A 15,440-nucleotide genomic window follows, 5' to 3' on the forward strand; every position below is an offset into this window, starting at 1 on the left:
AACCGACAGATGTCAGATGGCCACTGCCTTTGGTCATTACTAACTACAACCTGGCTTGGGTTTGAACCTGAGAGCTATAACACAGGTTTCTGTGGTGTGAGCACTAACACACACAGTCATATTTTTTTAAAAAAATCCCATCCAAATGCTGCTTCAAGGTCCCAGTGGTAAATAAAATCAAGGTCCGCTCCTCCCCGCCGCTGTAACACTATATTCTCCTGTCACCACTTCTGCATCATGGCTACTTCAGTTTTTTGGGACATAAAATCCAGGCTTTCCCTGCCTCAACTGTGGCTGCCTCCTGGTGCCATCCATACCAGTCAGCACTTCATTTCTGGGAAGAAAAAATAGGGCAATGGAGTGGCGTAAGAATAACTGAGCCTCTGTAAAAATCAGGGAGCAGAGCAAACGCTATTCCACCAGAACTGACTGGAAAACAAATTCCGTTCCCTGGTTTCTGACACTGGCTCATTTATTCTTCTTGGGGCTTAATTAGCAGTTACTACTTTTTCTTAATTCACCTCTAAAACTATTTAGTGAAGTTGGCTCCTGAACAGATAGACCCCAGGAGAAATTTCAGAAGCAGAAAAATCTGAAGAACATTGGGATCTAATTTGTGGCCCAGAACAAATGTATTAGAGCAGGAAGTTGCTGATAAGCCTTCCCTTACTGTTTTTGGTAATAGCCCCAACTGTGTGAAAGACGCTTTACAGACTGATGTGAGGTCAAAGTCCTCACCTTGAAGAATGTGCAATCTAGCGACACAGCTAGCAAGCACAGTCATTGGGGATGGGAAGATGTGTTCCTGAGCAGTGAAATTTAGACTTAGTAGTTTTGTGATTTTTCTTGTTTGTGGCATGGGGAGAAGGGTTAAGAAAAGTATATCTGTCCTCTAGTTTGTGTTTGGATTCTTGTGGGCTGAAACAGTTGTGATCAGCTAAACTTAAGGAGCCCTAATGAGCATTGTGATGAGTTCTAACCATTCTTAAAAGCAGTCCTGGGTATAGTCTGTAGGTGAACCTTGATAGCACACACTAACTACAGCGTACCGCTGCTCCTGACTGTATGATCAGAAAGTGGGAGTTCAGTGACTGACACTTTGTACTGCAAGTTACTGCTGCCATGTTTCTTTCTCTTTACAACTTTATAAGGGGATAGAGTTGAAAGAGGACTGAGAGTCTGAGGGATTTGGGAAATAATAACAGAAGGTTGTCGTCTGCAAAGGGTGCAAAATGATGATCTTCCTGTAGAGAAGTCTAAGGTGTTTACATGTGTATGCCGTATTGGCTTATGGAGCATCCAGAGACACAAATAGCTGACTTTTAGGGCTAACTTGGCATACTTTGCAACACTGATCAGAATGAAAGGTCCATAGACATTAGAAAAGACATTGAGAGATTGCAATGAGCTAGCTAACGTGTGTGTGCACTACTTTAGGCTTCTGTGGATGGATTCAAAACTGCTCAACTCTGGGTGACATGGCCTATGACACCAGGAGCTAAAGGAGATTCTCATTTATTTTGGGTGGCAGAGACCTGTGGCTCGGAGCAGAAGAAATTGAGTTCCAGCTTGGTTGTCACTTTGAAGTTCTGTGGAAGTGGGAGATGACTCTGCATTGCTACCATTAGACTCTGAGGTCAGAAGATATAGGTATGTGAGAAAAATATTTGACAGTCCCACTGCTAACTCAAAAGAGAAGTCAGTCCATTCTTGCTCCTAACATTTCTGATGCTCTTAATTTTCCAGATTGCTTCACCTGAGAAGCTTCTCTTGTGTACTATTCTTTAATGTTAAATCTTTCCAAAATGAAGCAGGAGCTTTATATTTATGTGCCTGAGACATGCTGTGCATGGAATGCAAGGTCTCATATCCAGATCCCTGGTTTTTAAACATTCTAGCTCACTGTGAGAGTGCCTGAGAATGCGACTCACGTATGGAGGACACAACTGCAGTCTGAACAGGAGCGAGTTTTGGTTAAACAGAGCTTGAATACCTGGGGTGAAATCCTGGCCCATCTGAAGTGAATGGTGAGACTCCCATACACCTCAACCAAGACAGGATTTCACCCACAACTTGTAGCTTACACCACTGTTGACTTTTCGCTGATAGAACTAATGAATCACTTTCTAAAGAAAATGTTTGATTAATTAAACTAGTGATCAGAAAAGATGTTGATTTAAAAAAAAAAAAAAAAGCTAAAATCCACATGCTGCTGCTTAGGTGTGATATCTATAAATGGTATGATCTTAAATTGACAAAATCTGTGCTATTAATTGACCTACCTCAAATTACTGAAAAGGATTTAGATTGTGTGAATAATTCAGTACGAGACACTACAAACATCAACTCAAAAGTGGCAATACTATACAATAAAACTTTATTTGCAAGCTGTCAGAACCAAGTGTGCTGTTCTCTGGTACTTGTGTTTACTTCTGAGTGGCCTGTGCAGAATATTCACACACACTTCACGTGAACAATTCTCTTCTTTACTTTTTTTTTCTTTTGCTGAAAACAAAACAGCCACATCAAGTCAGATTGTCATTAGCTTTTCAGAGAGATTTCGTTTGCACTTAGCACACAGTTGGGGCCAAAGTGAAAGCTGGATAAGTGCCTGAACTATTCAGCTGGAAATTACATCTTGCACAGGAACCTTTAAATGTCAAATACCACAATCCCCCTTACAGCCAGAACTGTTTCAACTCCCTTTTCCCCCATGACTTTTCTTCATTTTACTACAGATGTAACTGTACTATCCTTCAGATATGATAAATCATATTTGGGAACGCCACTATCTAGGGCACAGTAAGCTATCACCCAGCATTTCAAATGACACTAAACTACAATAACAAGTAAACAGAGCCCAGGAGAGAAATGCATTTTGAAATGTGCTGTTTGTGTTAGTAATGCGAAGCAATTAATGAACCAAGAGAGTGAGGAATGAAGGGAATCACTTTTAGTTCTGATAAAGACACAAGTAAATCAATGGGCCGTATATTCAGACCTGCTGAAAATGGCAGCAGCTCCTGTGGAAATCTTGGGGACAGACTCAGCCATGCCATTGCTTATGTTTTCCATGCACAAAGGGCAGCGTGTACTCTCAGCCGCAAGCTAAAAGGAAAACAACAGAAGAAAGAACAAAATCTACAGGAGAGAGCACAGTGTGTGTCTCATTTTGGAACTGCCTCATAACACACCAGAGAAAGAGACTTTCCTCCACACATATAAAGCTGCAGTACGCAGAAACGGAGTAAGAACAGTTACTTCGCTTCATGCACCACAACTGAATGATATGAATTACAGGTCTGGCATACCTTGATGATAAATAGGTGGGTGTTAAAACAATATAACTTGTATCCACTTGGCAATCAGGGGCAACCAGATTCTACTCTGTTTCACCAGTCAGTGGAGTCACTCCAAATTTACACCAGGGTAAAAGATCAGGATCTGGCCCTAGATGGGTAGCTCTAGTATATCATATACACCTAAGGGAGAAGAAAAGTGGTGTAGCACAGAAGGCAACTTATGGTAGAATATAAGGAAAAGTAGGTGTGGAATCTGTTTTGTTTTACATACTATTGCTAGGTGCTTTTCCTGATACCGTCCTCTCTCTGGCCCTTCTGACATGCACATTATGCCTACTCCTACCTTATCTGTAACTTACACTAGTATTGAGTTTGGTCCTTTACTTCTTTAAATGATAACCCTTTCAGGGAATCACTTGGTTCATTCAACTGGTGACTTGAAAAACCTGATTTTAAAATGTTTTCTGAAATCCACATGCTCTTGCTGACTGCACGATATGTGTAAAGCATATGCCGTTTGATCTTGAATTAACAAAAGATGTGGTTTAGATCATCTTACCTCAAAAATTCCTGCAAAGAATTTGGCTCATATGAGTAGTTCAGTACCAGAGGCTGTACAAACATTGACTGTAATAGCAGAGTGTTAAGGTTAACAGTAAGGCTAAATGCATAACATTTATTTTGCTTTAAAGGGTGCAAATATAGTCTAGTTAAGGGGTAGTTGAAAAACATGTTTCCAAGAGCAGTGGTTTACAGTTTAGTTCTGTATGATAAAAATAAATAACTTCAAGCTCCAATACTTCAGATATTTGTTGTCACAGAGAGGCAGCCGTGATGATTGGCGGCGCTAGTTTAGTCTCATGTATTTGCAGAAATCACTCGATTCAGATGGAGCACCTCACTCTTAGCTGTTTTCAAGGTTTCTCTCTCTTTGGGCTGGTCTACACTAATGCTGTAAGTCGACCTAAGTTACGCTACTTTGGTTTTGGTTATGTAAATTATGTAACTGAATTTAGGTTGATTTACAGCAAAGTCTACACCAGGCTATTTCGATGGGAGATGCTCTCCAGCTGATTTACCTTCTGCCTCTTGAGGAGGTGGCATACAGACATCAACGGGAGAGTGCTCTGCCATCGACTTAGCTTGTCTTCACCAGACCCGCTAAATCGACACCACTATCTCGACTGCAGCAGTGCCTATTTAGCAGTAAGCCCTCAGATACTAACGTTTCCGTTTTGGCATAGACAGAGGGCTTGCAAGGGTCGTTAAAGAAATCACTAATACTTCTGCAAATGCAATGGGCCAGATTCCACTCTGAGATGCACAAACACATCACTGCAAATATTTTCCAGATAATGACACTGATGAAATTGTAATCTGGAGTTAGCACTGCAAGCAGCTTTCCCTCCTACACTCAACTCTCCTAATAACACACTTCTAGTATTCCAAGTGTGTGACTTCTTGTGGATGATGAATTATACCATATTGCATAGAATCCTGTTCAGATACAGAAAGTCAGAGTGGGTAAAATTCATCCCTTGGCAGAGGGCACTTAAAAAGCCCTCCATGCTACAGAATATTTGTTGTACCCTTCAGCCCTGATGATGGACAGAAGGAGAGCACAGGGAGGCAGCTATATCTCCTCCATTCTGCCAAAGTGAGCTCCTTGTGTGTTCAGAACTGGTTGGTACAGCAGGGCATTTTGGGAGTGTGCTGGGAGAGGGACCACGAGATTATTTTTCCCCACAGATTTTGGACTGTAAGCTGTTTGGGGCAGGAACAGTCTTTTTGTTCTGTGTTTGTACAGCCCCTATAACAATGGCGTCCTGCTCCATGGCTAGGGTCTTAAGTGCTACCACAATATTAAATAATAACTTTCCATGACCATTCTGAACAGACAACTTCTTAAAGCATTATCCTCATCTATGCAGCGAGTAAAAACCAGGGGTCAAATTCCATAGGCTTTATTTGAGCAAATCTCCCATTACCTTCAAAGACAGTTTTGCTCTGTTAAGCACGTCAGAGCTTGTCTACACTTACACTGCTGCAGCGGCACTGCTGTAGTGCTTAGTGAAGACGCTACATACTCCAACAGGAGAGCTTCTTCCATTGGCGTAGGTACTCCACCTCCCTGAGAGATGGTCGCTATGTCAATGGGAGAAGCCTGCCCATTGACATAACGCTGTCTGCACCAGGGTGGGGAGTGGGGGGGGGGGAGGGGCAAGGTTGGTATAACCAAGTCGCTCAGGGGTGTGGCCCCTTGTGACTAACCACTACTAAGCAACACACCCCAAATTTCAAATAGAGGTAGACAAAATCCTTAAACTGTTACTGAACAATTATGAGTGATTAATCGGTTCAAGAAATTCATGATCTATTTGCTGATGTTCTCCGTTAGGGATTATTCTCTCAGATCAAGTTACTGATGATTCTTTAGATTATTAAAACAGTTTTAAAACCCCAATTTACTCTTTCAATAGCTGTGTTTTTATTTACATACTACTTCTCCCTCAGTTAGAGGAATGCACATAGACTAGTCTGTTTCATGTTTGCTCACAGTCGGTGTTCTAACCCAGGGCCACGTTAGCATTATTATATATTTAGTAATTATATGTTCAGTGCTACCCAGTGTGCTCAGCGCTGTACAAAATACAGGAGAATACACAGTTCATTGCCTGAAGAGCTTAATGTGATTGATTGACACAAATTCTACTGGAAGAACCCAGGAGGTTCTGTTAGAAACTCTGATGAGTTTGCAGAGGCATCATTGAGAATTTGGCCCATTGTCCTTGCCCATTTCTCAAATTGTGTTTGTTGTTTGAAGTGAGTGCACGTGCCCTAGGCAGTGTACAGCAGTTGGGCAACTGATTTTTGTTTCTTGCCGCTAATTTAAAGTGGTTTTATTTGTTAGACTAAGCCTATGTCTATGTCTACGCAGGCTAAGACTACACAGACAGACTAAGCCTATGTCTACACACGCACTTGCACCAGTTTAGTTTAGCCAGTGCAAACTCCTGTGTTGCACTCTCGTTCTGGACTGAGTGGTATATTTCAGTTTTATTTAAATCTGCTCCTAACTGATTTAAAAGAAACCAAAATAGGACCCTGGTCTATGCACACAGTTATACTGGTTTAATTAAAGATGGGACTTCAAACTGATTTAATTAAACAAGTGTAATGGGGTGTGTGGACATTCCTATGCTAGTTTAAATCTGGTTTAAAACAGCTGAGCCTTTTGCATCAATTAAACTAAATTAGTTTAAAAATCACACTTTAAAATAAACTGGTGCAACTCTGGGTGAAATCTTGGCTCCACTGAGATTAATGAGAGTTTTTGCATTGTCTTCCTTGAGGCCAGGATTTCATCGTGCAGATAAGCCATGAGGTCCAACATTCTGGGACCTAAGGTTGAACTGAGATTGTGTCTTTCTTTAAAATAAGATAAAAAAAAAAAACCCAACAAACACCTCAGATTTTCCACTGGATAACTCCAGCCCAGCTTTATTACTCTACCCTATGGGAGATTTTAAGCAGGAGTTTGCTCCTGCCTGGCTGGAATGGAAAACAGAGTTAAACTGGGACTGTCATGAGGCTAAATGAAAACCAAGTATCCAAAAACATTTGAACTCTGGAGAATTTGGATTCTGATCCACACTGCATGGCTTGGGACTATATAAAAATATGTCAAGGATATACAGGACTAACCAGCAAAACTGCTGAGGATGCTGTGCACCTTGCAGGATCCAAGTCATCTCATTTTCAAGGGTGCCGTGAGTGGTTTGTTGCTTAAAGGAACACCATCAACTTGACGTTTCAGGTACAGCGCATCCTTCCATGTGTTTTTGTGACTTTGAAACCACATTTTCCTATTGTTTCCAAATAGGGAAAACAGCCTCTATACACGGAACCAGCCAAACTGACTTTATACAGACAGTGCTGTCAAATATAGAAGTTAAACAACTGGCAAAAAGGATATTCTTTCTCTAACCTCTCAAATTTAGTAATTTTATAACCTAGACAGAAGCACAATTCTTAAACTGACAGTGTCCCTTTAAGAGTTTGTTTCAGATTAAGCGACTCAGAGTTCAGTTTTAGCATAGAGAACCCTTGCTTATCTTATTTAAAATTCAAATTACAAGTAACTGCAAAATGCATTTATATAGGTTTCTAAATGGTAAATTGTATCGAAGCATCTTAAAAATTCAAATGAAATTTCTACCAGTTTGGAGGAAGGACAAGCTGCTGCTGCTGGTACTGCTTAAAAAAATTAATTAATTTAAAAAACAGAGAGTTTACTGTTGCATTTATTTTTACAGCAGTACACATATTTTAACCAGTATATAATATTAGATGAAAGGCTGCAGTGTCTGAATGATGCAGTAAATATGAATTTTTGAAAAATGTAGAAATGATCCAATATTATGGAAAGAAAAAAGTAGTTTAGTGGATAAAATATTAAACTGTAATAACCATTTTTCTTTGGAACTGCTTAGCCTACCAAGTGTTCTGTGTAAGATGTAAAGTTATAATACGCATATGTACGTATCTGTCTCTATAAATATACATGTGCATCCCACATTTCTAAAAACAGGACATGTGTGTTGGGAAAATATAGGAACAATGAACTTCCTTAAGAGAGGCTTATTTTTTCAAGTTATTAAAAGAAGGTGGCAAGCATTCATGAGGATATGAAAATTTAAAGCCGTCTGAAGGAAACTCTTGAAAACCTCTGGTTAAAGTTGTTGCCAAGGAATCTCAGCTATGTTATGTCAGAATGTTTAATTGCAAGCTGAAGTTTAATGAATGGAAAGATATTGCAAAAGCAGGAAGTTTCTGAAACTACATAGAGCAACCATGAAAATAAAGATTGTAGATCTGAAAGGTTGTAGATCTGAAATCCTGTTGGAAGCTGAAATTTCCATCTACATTATGACTCCTTTTCCTACTGTGTACAGTTTGCCAGCTGTGTGGCTAAAGGGAGGTAAACTGCTCTGGATATCATCTTCTCTTAGGCTCAGGCACCATTTGTTATGTCAATGTGAAGAAGTCAACATCTTTGCATTTGTTGTGAGGGGTGTGTACAGAAATACAGCTTAGCAATAAGGGGAGGAAAAGCAAATGTCAGGGTGCATTAAATAATGTATTTTTTTCTTTACTTTCCAAGAAGCTCGCTTGCAGCATGATGCTGTTATTTATATGATCACGCTTAAACCCAGCTGTTGATTCATGTTAACATGCAAAATGGTGCAGAAGTCCCAGCAGAAGTGTGTGAATCCCAGAGAAACCTATATTCTGTCATTTTGAGAACATATTAAATATCACAAGCTTTGCTGGGATGTAGGTCAGTCACACAGTGCGTGATGTAGACAATACAAATATTTCCGACATTTAATACCTGATGAAAGGAGGCCAAACAGCAGCTGACTAAAAACAACATATCTGTGATTCCATGTTTGAAAGAGAACTTTTTCCTGTAACTCCAACCTGACAAATGTACCATACACCCACATTACAGCATTCTTATACAAGCGATCTTATGTACCTGAGTGGGATAATGTGGTCTTCCTTTTGTGAATTATCTTCATTAACTTTGTTGAAGTTACACTAGAATAAATTTGGCCTGTGGATTTTAGAACACATGTTGTTTTTAGTCTCTTCTAGGACATCCTACATTGCTTTTTTATTATTTGACAAATACCCATAAAGCGACACACCATCTAATTTATTTGTGACTTTACAATTCCTGTTTTTTTATTTTTTTAAAAATAAAACAAATGCCATTAGGTATATTAATTAAGAGCCAGAGACTGAGAGTTTTTGTGTGAAACACACTGTGAAAAAGCCGCTGTTTAAAACACCACATATGCTCTAGAGGTGACATAAGGTGTTGGAAAGGTAATTCCCAGGCTAGAATGTTTACTTTTGGGTTCATGGATCTACAATGTGAGATAAGAATCTGTTGGCAATTAAATCAGGGAGGATGACTTAGACAGACCCTGAAGTCCTGAAGAGTTCTGATTGAGTGGAAATGCTTAGGAGTAGAGAGTGGTGGAAAAGCTCTATTGCCATTATAACTGCTGAAAAACCATGTTAACTGAGATCCACAACCAATAATCTCTGAGGTTATCTATTTACAATTAGGACAAGTTCCCAGCAAATACAGATCTCTCTTCATGGTTCTCTTGCATAGTTTCCATTCCTTTGATCATATTTGTATACATGGCACAGAAATTGCACTCGTTACCTTGGTCAAAAAAGGGAGGTTTTTTGTTTCACTGGTGGTTCTTGATCTAGCAGTAGTCTTTGATCCACTGGCCATGATTTTTCTGTCTTGCCTGTAAATCCTATGTTGGATAGATGGAATTGCATCTTGATGATTCTCTCCTTACCTCTCAAGAGTGACCCCAGAAGGAGTACTGTTGGATAATTACTCACTTGCCCTATGAGCACTCTCATGTGATGTTCTGTGGGGTTTTGTTCCATTACTCCTCCTAGGAAGATAGTGAAAGAATAGGGGCTGCCCTATTTGGTGAAATTTCTCCTATTTTCCTGACTGGTACTGGGACATAGATTAAACAGGAGCTGGTTCAGACTCAGTGCAGAATAGATGAGGAGGCATTGGTGGTAGGATGAAGTATCTTCAGGTGTGTGTGTGTGGGAGGTGCTGGCTGATTTGTTTTGTGGTTGGTTTACCTACCCTTTATCAAACAATGCAAACTTCAGATCCTAGAGTCCTTATCTACTCTTGGATTCTCAAGTGAAAGCAGTGGCCAGAAGTTCCTTTTTACCATTTGCATTTGGCTTACAAGGTAGCAATCTTTTTACTCTGTGATGTGGATTTCACCTTCGTCATTCACAGCTTTATGCCTTTCGGACTGGATTATCCCAATATATTTGTCTTCTTGGGTCAACTGTGGAAGTCCTCTTGGAAATTTATAGTTAGTACAGAATGATGCTGCCTTTCATGACCCAGCACAGGGAAAGAGGAGGTTAAACAATATTTAGATAAGTTAGTTGTATTCAAGTCAGCAGGCCTTGACAAAATTCATCCTAAGTGCGGATAGGAGCGTGCAGGGGCCAGTGTGATTTGGACAGGAGCTGTGTGAGGGTGAGGACTGTGATTGGATAAGGGGTGGGGTGACCATATTTCTGAAAGGGTAAACTGGAGGGACAGCATGTGGGGCTGGCCCGAGCCCCCTCCCCCCGCATGGGGGGCTGGCCTGAGCCGCTCATCCCCCCACACGGGGCTGGCCTGAGCCTCTAGCCCGACCCCTGCCTACCTCTTGAGTGAGGCTGACACTGGCATCACTGCTCCCTTGAGCCCTGCCTCCTATGCAGGGCAGGTCTTGCATTGACATGTGCCCCCCTTATGTTCCTTTGCGCACTACTTTTTGACAAAAGTGGCCATTTGTCCTGTTTGCTCTTGCCAACTTGATCAGTTGGAAAGAGCAAACAGGACAAATGCCCACTTCTGTGAAAAAAGCCAGGACAGCTGGGATAGGGTTTAAAAATGGGACTGTCGCGGCTGTAACAGGACCTCGGGTTACCCTAACAAGGGGGCGTACAGGAGGCAGTGTCACTGGACAGAGCTGGGCCCAGGGTGTGATCAGACGTGGGCCATGTTCCTCCTACGCACAGGGGCAGCCAGGGGGCTCCACATGCTGCCCCCGCCCCAAGCACCGCCCCTGCAGCTCCCCTTGGCCGGGAACCCCGGCCAAGGGGAGTTGCGGGGGCCTCGCCTGGGGCTGGGGCAGTGCACAGAGCTGCTGCATGTAGGAGTTGGGAGGGGACGTACTGCAGCTGGGAGCTGCTTGAGGTAAGTGCTGGCTGGAGCCCCAACGCCCTGGCCCAGCCCTGATCCCCCTCCGAACCTGGAAGCTGTACTAATACATAGAATCATAGAATATCAGGGTTGGAAGGGACCTCAGGAGGTCATCTAGTCCAACCCCCTGCTCAAATAACCCCTCAATCCCACCCTCGCGCACCCTCCTGCACCCCCAACCCCTCATCTGCACCCCCAGCTGGAGCCCCCCCCCTCCCCTGCCCCAGCCCCTGAGGGAGTGAGGGTGGGTGGGGCGAGCGAGCGCCAGAGGGAGGGGGGATAGAGTGAGCAGGGGTTGGGCCTCGAAAAAGGGGCGGGGCCTGGGCAGGGCCTCGGAGGAGGGGCGGGGCAAGAGTGTTGGTTTTTGCGGGGCAAGAGTGTTGGTTTTTGTGCCCGTAGAAAGTGGGCAGCCCTAGTGGGGGTGTGGTCAGATGAGGGAGTGCCCAGGGGGCGGTGATTGGACAGAGCTGGGTGAGGGGTGTGACAGAGGGGTACCCAAGAGGCAGTGGGATGGGAGAGGGGTTGTCGGGGTGCTCTGAGGAGGGGAAGGAGGCGTGGCCGGGGGGGCTGCATCAGAGAGCTGGCTCCCCCCTCCCCTCGTGCCTAAGGGGCCAAGCAGAGAAGGGAACAGACCTACCCCTGAGGGGGCTGCTTGCGCATGCGCCTCTTGTTCCATGGGAGACGGACCCACGTACCTGCGTCACTTGCTTTAAAGTAAGAGCGACAGAGAAGACGAAGGGTCCTTTGTGCGCATGCGTGTCCCTATCAGGGCTCCAGCCACCGACAAGGTCTCCTTGCAAGCCGACAGTGCTCAGTTTTGATTGGTTGGTGCGTGCCGTTCTCTCTGTCTTTGATTGGGTGTTTAGTCCTGTCATTCAAGAGCTCCGCGTCCCAGCCCACCAGCTGCTCTCCGGATGAGTGGCACTTTACTCTTCCCGACCCCCTTCCTGTCTCTGATTGGACTGTTCTTTCAGTCACTCTGTCCCGCTGCCTATCAGCTTCCGGTTCTGTTCGGATTGGGTCGGGTGTAAAGATCGTACACGCCGCCGCTCCCTATGCCCAAACAAAATAATCCTGCGGTGCTAGGCGTGTCGATAGGGCGCAGTCAGTCCCCTCTGCCTGGGATAGATTATAAGCCTTCCCCCATACCCTATCTCCCTGCCTGCTGAGGGGCCGGCTGCATCCCAGCGGGAGCCGTCAGGAGAGCGGCGCGGAAGGACACCACAGGCCGTTGTGGGAGTTCTGAGACGAGAGTGACAGAAGAAGTAGTTCCGGCTCCGCCTTGTGCCTTCTTTCCCCAAAATAGCGCCCAGCGGGTATCCGTGCGCCGGTGTCAGTGTCTCCCGAGGAGCCTCAGCGGGGAGGAGGCAACGGCAGTAGCGGGGTGCAGTGGGCGGTGGACGGGTGAGTGAGCGAGCGGGGGGCTGAGCTGGCGGCTAGGGGCGGTTGGCGGGCACGAGGGAGTAAGCGGGAGAGGCTGAGGGCAGAGGCGCGGGGTTACGCAGGTTGCCCCGCGGCCGCGGGGGAGGAAGGGACCCCGCGCTGACAGCCCGCCCCGCGGCTGGGGGAGGGGGCGCTGTCATGGGTTCAGTGTGTGGGGGGAGACATCCTGGGGAGGGGAGAGGAGAGGAGGGAGGGTGCTCCTTGGGCGGGGGGCGATTTGGGGCGGGAGTCCTGGGGGTGGCTGGCGAGCGAGGAGCGGGAATCCAAAGCGTGTGTGTGTGTGTGTGAGAGAGAGAGAGAGAGAGCGAGTGGGGGGGACGGGGGGGTCCGCACGGGTGGGCGAGTTGTTCTCACTGAGGGGCCTTTCGGGAACTTCCTGTCCCTCCTGCCCTGCGGAGAAGATGGAGCAGGCCAGTGCAGCCTGCTCGGGGGCTGGGTGTCAGAGAGGGGAGGAGGGGCGTGGGTGCGGGTACATGATGGCAGTCAGGGAGCTCTGCCGTCGAATTGTATTTATCTAGTGGCGAACTTCCCCTTGTGGGATGTAGGAAGGCGAGGCGGGGGCGGGGGGCACCTTTTGACCTACTCGTTTGTTACCTGGAAGGGTAGAAGCCCCACTGGGTAGAAAGCACCGCATAAAGGTGGGAGACGGTTTTTGTCCAGAAGAAGAGTGTATCAGATGCTGTCAGAGAAGTGAGGATTTTTTGGAAGTGGGGGTGGGGTGGGGTTGAAAGAGGAGTTGTTCAGACAGTTCTACAGTGAAAGAAGGAAAATGTTTTGATTATTTTGCGGGGGGGGGGCGGATCTCATTTTTGTTCATGTGTGTGATAGTTCAGAGAAAGAAGTGATGTGAGTACAGTTGTCTCTGTGCAAACAGCGTTGTATTAATCAGTTTTGTCCAGAAGTGAAGAAAAAAGGTAGGAAGGAGACCATACTCTTTCTGAATGAATAATAGCAAGTCCCCTGAGATTTTTCTGAGGTTAGCTTATGAAACTAAACTTTCCAATACATTTTATCTGCTCTTGAGATGTGCCTGCTGGTGAGGAAGGTGGTGAAGGAAAGGGAGCTGTTCAGAATATGTAGCAGTGAAGGTATGGTGTTTTGTCATCTAAGTGTGCGTATTTTTTCATTGATGAAATTTTGGCAGATGCTTAACTTTTACAGAAGGTGGCAGAGCAATGATCTTGAAAGCAGTCTGTGATTTTTTTTTTTAATGAGTCTGATTTTAAATAGGATATACAAGGTTGGAAAACTTAATGGCTAGCAACTCTTCCAAAAAACAGAGATCAAACAAACAAACCCCCAAACCCAACAACAAAATCCTGTTTCTTCTTTGTCTGGGAGAGCAATGTGGATATTTTCCCAGTTAAAATTCTGCTAGTTTTATTTAGTCACTATAACATGTACAGAATTATACTGTCTAGAGAATGTACCAATTAAGAAATATTATAGGTGTGTGTTTCTTTTTGTAATGCACAACTTCAGAATTTCTTTAGTAATTAAATAGCACAATATCTGGTGGAATAAATATTTTAAAAATGCTATATTTTGTCAAAATTACTGAATTCTAAATAGGGAAGCGGTGTAAGAAAACCATTTTTTTTGGGTGATATTTAGGGATTATATTAACTTTATCCAGTTGGAGAAATAGTGTCTTGTATTCAGTTCAGGGTTAGTAGAAAGACTTACAAATTAGGATTTAAGAGGAAATCAGCATGCTGATCAGAGGGATAGAAGGAAGTGACTTATGGAAAGAATAAAAGAGCCAAATATGCCTTTTCACCCCGCCTTAGTCTCTATTTAACCAAGTGCATAAGTCTATCAATATTTGTAGGGTGTTATCACCAACAATGGAAAAGAATAGTTTAGTATGAGGATGGGATGGAATTGGGCATAACAAGGCAAAAATAAAGGGAAAACTTAATATAGAGAACACTCCTGCAGGGAGATAAAGTAGATTATCCAGGTCATTTCTGACTTCTGTTATTCCATTTCTGACAAGAGTATTCACTAACTATATAATTACGATAGAAGCATAGAAGTCTTTAATATAATCATGCTTTTGCTTTATTTCTTTGGATGCTTTAAATGTGTATTTAAACCTTCATGAATATTTACCCACCTGTTCCTATATAATCTTTCATCCAAGAGTCTTAAAGTGATTACAAACATTAAACCTCACAACTCTGTAATCACACAATACCATTTCTTATGTCTAGAAAGGAAGGGGTGAAATAAATAGATTCATTATGATTTAGGTTAGACATTAACTTCCTAACTGTAAGGACATTTTAAGCACTGGAGCAAATTATGTAGAGAGGTTGTGGAATCTCCATCACTGGAGGTTTTTAAGAACAGGTTAGACAAAGAGCCATCAGGGATGGTCTAATAATACAGCAGAGGACTGCACTTTATGACCTCTCAAGGTCCATTCCAGTCCTACTTTTTGATGATTCTGTGATGCTAATGAAGGCTTTAGGTGAAATGTTTCATAGGATTGACGTGGGATTGCTAGGGCCTTGGCCATTTTGCAGCTAATAAACAGTTTTGAAGAAAATAATGTTTATTATATTATAAGTAGCAAAATCAGTTTGTGACAGCACAAGTTTTAGAACTTGTTTAGAAACCTTATTTCAATGATGGTGCAGGCTTCGGTTACATCTGTGTTATGAGCTAGGAGGTGTGATTCCCAGCTTGTATAGATGTACCTGTGCTAGATCCGCTCAAGCTAGCACCTAAAAATAGCATTGTGTGCCCAACTGCATGGGTGATCACTAGGAGTCCCAAGTACAGTCCTGCCTGGCTCCCTGGGTATATACTTGGGTGGCTAGTCCATGCCTCCACCCATGCCACTGTGGATACACTGCTATTTTTAG

At 43.7% G+C, this 15,440-nt stretch overlaps 1 protein-coding gene and 1 long non-coding RNA gene across 8 annotated transcripts in view; one reads left to right on the forward strand and one right to left on the reverse strand.

Annotated features, from left to right (window-relative positions):
* Window positions 1-2,410: 2,410 nt before the first annotated feature.
* LOC141995374 (uncharacterized) lies at window positions 2,411-12,343 on the reverse strand. The gene is made up of 3 exons (XR_012641314.1): window positions 11,762-12,343; window positions 3,002-3,108; window positions 2,411-2,505 (listed from the first exon to the last, which is right to left on the reverse strand). It is a non-coding gene; the product is annotated as an uncharacterized LOC141995374 (long non-coding RNA).
* Window positions 12,152-15,440, forward strand: part of MEF2A (myocyte enhancer factor 2A) — a 155,931-nt gene continuing 152,642 nt past the window's right edge. For 3 of the 7 annotated variants that reach the window (XM_074966534.1, XM_074966529.1, XM_074966535.1), the window contains exon 1: window positions 12,154-12,528. The gene's annotated coding sequence lies outside the window, so the exon portion shown is untranslated. Of the gene's footprint in view, window positions 12,529-13,412; window positions 13,482-13,591; window positions 13,656-15,440 lie in introns of those variants that run through there. The other 4 variants (XM_074966530.1, XM_074966536.1, XM_074966533.1 and 1 more) reach the window with 4 other exon arrangements.

This window comes from Natator depressus, chromosome 10, assembly GCF_965152275.1.
Source record: "Natator depressus isolate rNatDep1 chromosome 10, rNatDep2.hap1, whole genome shotgun sequence".
Taxonomy (NCBI): domain Eukaryota; kingdom Metazoa; phylum Chordata; order Testudines; family Cheloniidae; genus Natator; species Natator depressus.